Below are 8,807 nucleotides of genomic sequence, written 5' to 3'. Positions count from 1 at the left end.
GTCACAAAGGTCTGGTTCATGGTCTCAGCATAGGTGTGGCTCTCGTTCTCTGACAGGCTCTGGTTTGAAGTGTCTGAAGAGATCTCGTGCACGGTTGCAAAGTTGTGGTTTGTCTCAGAAGTGCTCCGGCTCACGGTCACAAAGGTCGGGCTCGCGATCTCAGGATAGGTCTGGCTCTCGTTCTCTGATAAGCTCTGGTTTGAACTGTCTGAAGAGATCTGGTAAACGGTTGCAAAGTTGTGGTTCGATGTCTGAGAAGCGCTCCGACTCACGGTCACAAAGGTCTGGCTCTCGGTCTCATAACAGGTCTGGGTCTCAGTCTCAGAAAATTTCTGGCTTGAGGTATCAGAATAGATCTGGCTTGTGGTCTTAGAAGTCTGGTTTATGGTCACAGAGGAGGTCTGGCCCACTAGGGCCTTGTCTCTGTCATGTTTTTTAGGGTAGCCATGATGCTGCATCAAGGTCCGAATTCGATCAAACACTGAGTCATAATCTTTCTTCGTTAGATGCGCAAATTTATCAGACAGGTCCCTAATTGACAAAACAATCAAGATCATTAATGGCAAAGGTATGGCTATAAATTCATTCAGCATAGCAATAGAAGGTAGGGAATAAGAAGAGTGAAAAATAGATGCTTGTATCAGTATTTGAGCAAAAGCTCAGCCCTTGATTCCATGGCATAATAACACCTATCGCCAACAGCTCTGGTTTGAGCTGGTTTGATTAATCTTACTGCTTTCCTGTGATTTACCTATAATCTTAGCTGTCTGGTAGGCTGAGGCATGAGAATTTTAAGTCTGAGACCACCCCAGGCAACTTGATGAGACTCTGTCTCAAAATAAAACTGAAAAACTAGTGCTATTAAACCAAGAAATGAAAGCCAATTTGATTGCCCTTAAACTGAGTCCCTTATGGGAGGGACCATATCTGTCCCCGTGTCTTGCAGAGCAATCGCGGCACATGGCCTAGAACAGTGGTCCAAGAATTACATCAATCAATCCAGTTCAAATTAATTTGAATGTAAAGGTGGAGCCACCATAGACTCTCACCTGCTTTAACAAGAGTGGTTCTGATTACGAAAATTCTTTCTCAGTGACCTGCAGTTACCCAAGAGGCTCTCTCAAAGCAAATGCTCCTTCTCAGAGAGACAGATCAGCCTTAAAATGTTACTTGAGGGGCTTTGTCTTTACCTTCAAAAACCACATATCATACTGAAAATTTTGACAAAACTATCTGATCGATGCCCTTGAATTTATTTTAGATGTTTGATCTGGCAAACTAGTTTACCCTTTCAAAGGCAGATGAATTTAAGCCGTAGGCAAGCCCAGTCTCAAAAATGGGCTTTGCACATAGCATGTATCCCTGAATGGTACTGGACAACCACTCCCTTAGCATCACTAGATGTAAAACAGGGACAGAATGGGCACAGGCTAGCACATAACTGTCAGCAGTTAGGAACTCATACCTTCTTTCCTCTTCATCTCTCTCCATTATCCAGTGAAATAGGGTAAACTCTGAAATTAAAGTAGAGCAAGATTTTATTAAGAAGTCATTTTTTGGTAAATCACGGGAAAGCAGTAAGATTAATCAAAAATTTCAATGATATAACTCTTTTTCCTCAAGGCATGGCTACTTTTCTCATTTTTTATTAATGTTTGCAACATATAAATAGCTGCCCTCACTTTGGGGGACTGGTACACATACATAACATAGCTTCATCATATCAGGCCCCTTCCCCCTTCCCTCCCTTCCTGCTCCACCTGATCCCTTTCCCCACTTCCAAAATCTTTGCAGTCTACTTCTTCTACAATACAGAATATCATTAAGTACCAATAACCCCTTCATGTTATACAGGTATGGAACTCTTGCTTTATTGTGCTATTGCCCCACAAATATTTTTGATATTACAAATGAGTGTATCCACAGAAGTTATAAGAACATTCTGTGAGCTCAGACAACTGAATTCGCTAATCAAATATTCATGAGTTTAATTCCATACCTTTAAGTTCATTTAACTTTTACTGGCTTCAAGAACATAAAGGGAAATAAAGCTGCAAGAAGACAGCTTCACACTTAGCATGTACATGCCACCACAGACAAGAACTGACATTCCCTGGTGACAGCAGAAATAGCCTGAGAATAGGAGACAGTGGCCCTAAAATCATCATAGTTCTCTGCCTCAAACTATGTAGTTAGATCACTTCAAGGCCAAAGCCCCAATGTAGAAGTCAATGACATTCAAATGTATGTGTTAAGGAAAAGAAAAGCCAGGTGTGGTGCTGCACACCTATAACCCCAGCACTCTGGGAGGCTGAGGCAGGAGGATGGCAAGTTTGAGACCAGCCTGGGCAACTTAGTGACTTAGGGAGACTCTGTCTCAAAAAAATTTTTTCTTAAAAAGAGTATGGGGAGGTAGTTCAGTATGAAGGCCCTGGGCTCAGTCCCTAGTACAGCATCAGCCTTGGGGTTCCACACAGAGACAGAGGCATAGCCTTCAACCGTATACCTCAAGTGTGGAGTAGCTCATTCCATGCAGGTTTGCATAATTACACAGAGTGATGTTCACATAATGCCAAGTCACACGGTGACACATTTCTGTCGAACATATTCCCGTCATTAAGTGCTTCACAATGGTGGTTTGCCAAGGTCGCTAGCCACAAGAGTAACACTTCTAACTTAATTTGGCTTCCATATATGCATGAGCAAAGTTAGAAAATATGAAAGATACAACAGCAATACAAATTCACAGAGGCTACTGCCTGTGGCTGCAGAATCACTGATGGGGAACTGTGTTCCTATCAGGAACAGGTGGGAAACTGGACAAATGACATGAACTCCCTGTTTGAAGACACCGCACAGTGGGCAGCACATGCTTGTGATCCCCTGTGGGACAGTAGCCATGAGGTGAGCCCTACAATGAGCCCAGCCTTCTGCCTCCACAACTGAGAAGAATCCCAGGCCAAAGGCTGTGATTTCTCTCAGTTTAGGATACAGGCAGAGGGGTGCAGGAGGCCAGCATGGTAAGAGTTTGCGGAACTACTGGGCACAAAGGTGCTCCAAAGGGCTGCATAACGGATCTCTCCAATCTTTAGCTGAATGCTAAACTGTGTGTTGCAAGGTGACACTCTACAAGACCAGTCACAAAGCACTTCCCCAAGGGAAGAACAAGCACTGTGAATTTGAAACCAAGCAGCAATCGCAGCTCATACATACCTAGGAGACGCCGGAGCTACGTAGTACCAAAGTGAAGAAAAAGGACAGAAAATGCAATCTAAAACATATGTAACTGGAGGTGGGGGTGTAGCTCAGTGTTAGAGCTCTTCCCTAGCATATCCAAGGCTCGGCTCCATCCCCAGCACACACACACACAAAAAAAAAAAAAATATATATATATATATATATATATATACATATAAAGATGGATTCCCATCTTTTGGATTCCCAAAAAGATGAGGCAAACAATAATATTTGAATAAGCAGTGGTCAATTTTTTCCATAATAGATGGAAACTATAAACTGGTACATCCAAAAAGCTCAATAAAGCAAAGAAAATGAATACAAAGAAAGACACAAGTGGCTAAAGTGGACACAGATGAAAGACGTACTTAACACTGGAGAACAAGGAATACCCTGTCTGATTTCACATCGGACAACTCAAGGCAATGGACAATGAGACACCTTTAAAGATAAAATTTAGCCTGTGAGGGGAAGGAAGTGAAGATTCAGACATTTTCAAGTAAATAAAATCTGAAGATGGTCGCAGCCATCACGGCATTACTAGTAGTGCTTCAGGTAGAAAGAAAACAGCACCAGGTGGAAACCCAGACCTACAGAAGGAATGAAACACACTGGCCAGAATATATAAGTAAGTAAATATAAAGGAAGTTCTTCTTTTTAAATTTCTTTAAAGTTCACATTCTTGCAATGGTTCAGCTGAGAATTTGTTCACTTTGTGATGCTACAAAATTAAGATACAGTTAGTGGAAACCGATTCACTTTTAGTACAATATTCAATAAGTTATGCGTGCTATTCAACAGTCTACAAAAACATGCTTAGCATCAGATGATTTTGCCCAACAGTAAGCTGAGCTAAATATTCCAAGTGCATTTGAGGCAGGCCAGGTTAAGCTGTGTTGTTCCATATGGGGCAAGGGTATTAAGTGCCCTTTGGACTTACCAGTATTTTCAACTTAGGACAAGCTGATGGGATGTGACCCCTTCATAAGTCAAGGAACATCTGTGCTACAGGGTTAATAAATATATGCACAAGTAAAATCTATGGCAATAATCGCCCAAAGGACCAAAAAGTGAAAAAAAATCTACTGTTGTAATGTTCTTCCATTATACATAAAATAGTACAATATTAATTCACAGAATGTGGCTGGGGATTTAGCTCAGCAGCAAAAGCACCTGCCTGGCAAGCGCAAGGTCATGAGTTCGGTTCCCGGTACCAGAGAAAAACCAAAAAAAAAAAAAAAAAAAAAAAAAAAAAAAAAAATTCACAGAAGACTGTAATAAATTAAAGATGTATACTAGAAAATGTCTACAGAAATATATACAATATAGAAATATAGATTATAAATCAAATAAAGAGATAAAATGAAATACTAATTAAATACTCATTTAATCCAAAAGAAAGTTGAAAACGAAGACAAACGGAACAAAGATCAAATAGTACTATCAGAACAAAATATACAGAAATAGTAAGCCTTAAGGTAAACATATAAATACTTATATTAACTAGTACTCAACAAAATACACAAATATAAGGTCTAAGATTGCCAACTGGATTATAAAAAGTAAGCCCAAACCATGCTGCCACAAGAAGCTTGATTATGAAGACAAGGTTGGTTAAAAGTGCGACAGAAATGTATGAAGTACACAGACCGACGGACAAGGGGCACGACTGCCAAAAAAGGGGACTCTGGGGTGAGGGCCCCTACCAGGGAAAAGGAGAGACTTCTCATGGGGAAAATGTCAGTCAGTCAAGAAGAGCTAACGCCCCCACATTTAACAATGAAGCGTCCCAACTAAGTAAAAACTGGGAGAAGTGAAAGAGGAAAGAAACGCAGCCACAATTACCAGCCGCCGGGTTCACACACCTCTCTCATGGGTCAGTAGAAGAAATAAGGCCGAAATAAACGAGGACGGGAACAGGAATGCCACCAGCGGCCACCTCAGCCGCGGGTATGTGGATGGCACATCCGGGTAACTGCAGGAATCCACACGCAGCTACCCATTGTGATGCAAGTGCTGAGGTGAGCAAAGTAATGGCTGCCGTGCCGGAAGCGCCGGCTTCAACCCCCAGCCCCTCAATGAATCAATCAATCAATCGATTGATCAATCGATCAATCAATCGATCGATCAATCAAAATTCAGTGCACCTTGGAATATAAAACTAGGTTCAATAAACTTAAAGTATTATAAGCGTACAGTTATGTTAACTTACTATAACAGAATTAAATAACAAATCAAATATTTAAAACCCCAAAATATTTCAAAATAAAGTAACAGATTTCTAAATAACTTGTCAATCAAAGAAGAAATTCCTGAGGAAATTTTAAAATATTTCAAACTGATTATGAAAATTATTTGCATCTCTAAAACATTAAAAATCTGATTATAACTTCTTGAAATGGTATCTTTATAGTGCTATGTATTTCTATTAAGAAAAGTAGCTCTCTAACTATTGAACTTTCCTTTTCATATTTTAAATAACAATTATAAGGTTTTTTCATATAGAAAAAACTGCACACGGCTTAGTAAAGAAAATGTAGTGTCTATATGCAATGGAGTACTACTTTGCCATAAAGCAGGATAAACTTGAGTCATCTGTAGGAACGTGGTTGCGCCTTGAGACCATAATGCTAAATGTAATAAATCAGGCATATAAATCAGGCATGGTGGCACACACCTGTAATCCCAACACTCAGGAAGCTGAGGCAGGAAGATCTTTGAGAGTTCAAGGACAGCCTAGACTGCGAAGTGAGCTCAAGGCCAGCCTGAACTGCACAAAGAGACCCTGTCTCAAAAAGACAAAAAAGAAAAGAAAAGAAAAGAAAAGAAAAAATAAAATAAAATAAAATAAAATAAATCAGACATATAGGCTTCAAGATCACATGGTTTCTTTTATATGAGAAATGCAAAATGTAAGTAAAGAACAAAAGATAATAGGAAGTAGACAAATAGATCTTTTGTAAATGAGAGGGACCAAGAGATGGAAGGAGTGGGAGGGAGGGAAGGGGAAGGGAATAATAAAAGAATTAAAATTGATTACAATAAAAGGCACATTGTCATTAATTTCCCTCAAAATCCTCTCACTTCAAACAGACTTGTCCCATCGTTTTCACCATTTCTGAAGCAGTTCGGAAGTTGTTTTTCATGTCTGTCTTTAGTCGTGCTGTTGTGGCTGGATCGGAATGCATGGTCATTTTGACTTTTGGGGAAGACCAAGAACTCCCATCGTGCCAGATCCTGTCGTCAGGTAGATGAGGGTGCACAGTAATGTTTGTATTTGACAGAAATTGCTGTAAACATTTCTAATTGATTCAGCAGATCCGGACAGCATCAGAAAAACTCTCATGAAATGGGACTTCCACAACTGCTGCGGAAAGTGGCCAGAAAGATGGAACAGGAGTGTTCCAAGAGAGGGAGGCTGTCTTAAGAGAAATTAATGTGCCTTGTACTGCAATGAATTTTTGTTTTTATTTAAATACTCATCATATTCTTCTCACATTTTACACATTATGAACATTGAACCTTCCCCACCAAAAAGTGAAGCTAGGCGTGAGGGCCAGGGGAAGGAAGCGAGGGGAGGAAGTGATTAAAGTAATATGCATGTACAGAAGTGTCCAAATGGAACTTATTGATCTGTGTAGCCTATATGCACTAATAAAGACATGGGGAAAAAGAAAATAAAGATGGATTATGTACATGTGCCAATCCCCATGAGGGATGTAATCATTCTGTACCACAAAAATGTACTAAGAAAAATTTTTAAAAATTTAAAATGACAAGAAACACTAAACGGAAAACAACAAGGCTGCACTGAAGCACATAACGAAGACCTGAATAGGTGGAAAGCTATTCTGCGCCAATGGACAGGAAATTCCAATATCATAAATTGATCAGATCATGCAGATGAAAATAATTATGATCAAAACTCTGTAAGTTTGGTATGTTATGCTCTGTTTTTCCACACAACTTCACAAGTGAATTAAACAATTCTTGTGCCAGGTAAAGAACAAGAAATTTCCATCATAATTTTGAAGAACAGTCCTGAAAAGGGTGCCCCCTCATCAAAACTTGTCACAAAGCCACGGTTCTTAGGGGTGAGGCACGTGTAAGCAAATGGGGCAGAACAGAGACAAAGGAACACAGTCCCACACAAGTTGCAATAGGATGTCTAACAAAAGCAGCATTCTAATTTTAAGTTTCTACCATAGAAAAGGAGAGCACCTAACACAGCCCTTCCTGAGGCTGAGGCAACCAAATCTGTTTGAGACCAAATGTGTTTCAAGACAGGTGTTAGCACCCAGCTCTCTGGGGAATGGCCACTCTAAACACATCTCTATGTGTCTGACCACGGCCCAAATCGGGCGCAGGCACGGAGGTGCTCCTGCGCTCTGGCCCGTCTCTGGTCAGTAACGCCTTCTGAGACACAGTCATGAACGAACATGGAAAAACTGAAAAAGTCTAATTAAAAACTAAGGCTAAAGGAGCCGGCCTTCCTAAGCAAAATCATGTATTGGTCCTAAAAGCACAGCTAGGCAATGCGTATCTCTTTCCAAAATCAGTGGAAAATAATCTAAGATCTCATCAAATTTTATTACTGAAGTATAATTTAAGGTCGAGAGGGTTGCACGCGTGAAGATTTTATTCTGTTTGAAAGGTGGCACACACTGTCATCCCAGCAGTTGGGAGACTGAGGCAAGAGGGTCGCTGTGAGTTTGAGGTACACCTGGGCTACACAGTGAGACCCTGTCTCAAAATAAAGAAATAAAAATAAAAGGTGGAAGGGGATGTTGTTCCCAAGCCTTTTAATTTTCTGGGAAAAAACCTTTGTGTGCATATGTGTACATACTATTTAAGGGTTTCTGTTCACTAAGTAGACAGATTTGATGATGCTCTCTGCAGTGAAGAATCACTTCTGACTATTATGATACATTATGAGTATTTAGTTTCGATAAGGTCCACAGTCAGAAAAACTGCTCCGTGTTAATTCAGTTTCAAAAGTGCTGTGTCTTGAATAGCTGATCATGCTTCCAGTTCAAGCTCCAGGGCAGAGCCAGCCTGCACTGGAGACAAACGACTTGCTGGTCACATCTGTTCCTGACAGTGGGGCTGATGTGACACACATAGTGTGTGTCGTCATCTCCTGGCACAAGCTTTTCAGCACAGAATGACACTAAAGGTGTAATCCTCCAAGCGCACACGTCCCGGGGCCGAGTCCCAGACTCAAATCCTCTGAGCTTAGGCCCCGGGTGTTAAGCACCCCCGCCACCTCTGCTACTTTCCAGAGCAGCAGTCACCACCTTGGTGGCCGAGAAAGGGAGAAACTAGACGAGGAGCAACAGAGTAGCAAGCCCTTGCCCCTCTGCTTGCCAACGTAAGGAGTAGGAAAAGGCTTAAAAGCGTGGAAACTCCAGCAATTTACTTACATGTCTCAAGGCTGACGACTCTTCCAACAGATTCTCTACAAATTCAGACAAATAACTGTACTCATCCACCTTGGTCTGTTCTGCTTCAAGACCTAAGAAGTTGGCTTTTCATAATTCCCTGAGAAATGTCTACACTTGTGGCATTGC

Source organism: Chinchilla lanigera, unplaced genomic scaffold (assembly GCF_000276665.1).
Source record: "Chinchilla lanigera isolate Chin_1 unplaced genomic scaffold, ChiLan1.0 scaffold00097, whole genome shotgun sequence".
Classification (NCBI taxonomy): Eukaryota; Metazoa; Chordata; class Mammalia; order Rodentia; family Chinchillidae; genus Chinchilla; species Chinchilla lanigera.
Note: the sequence above shows the minus strand (reverse complement) of the source record.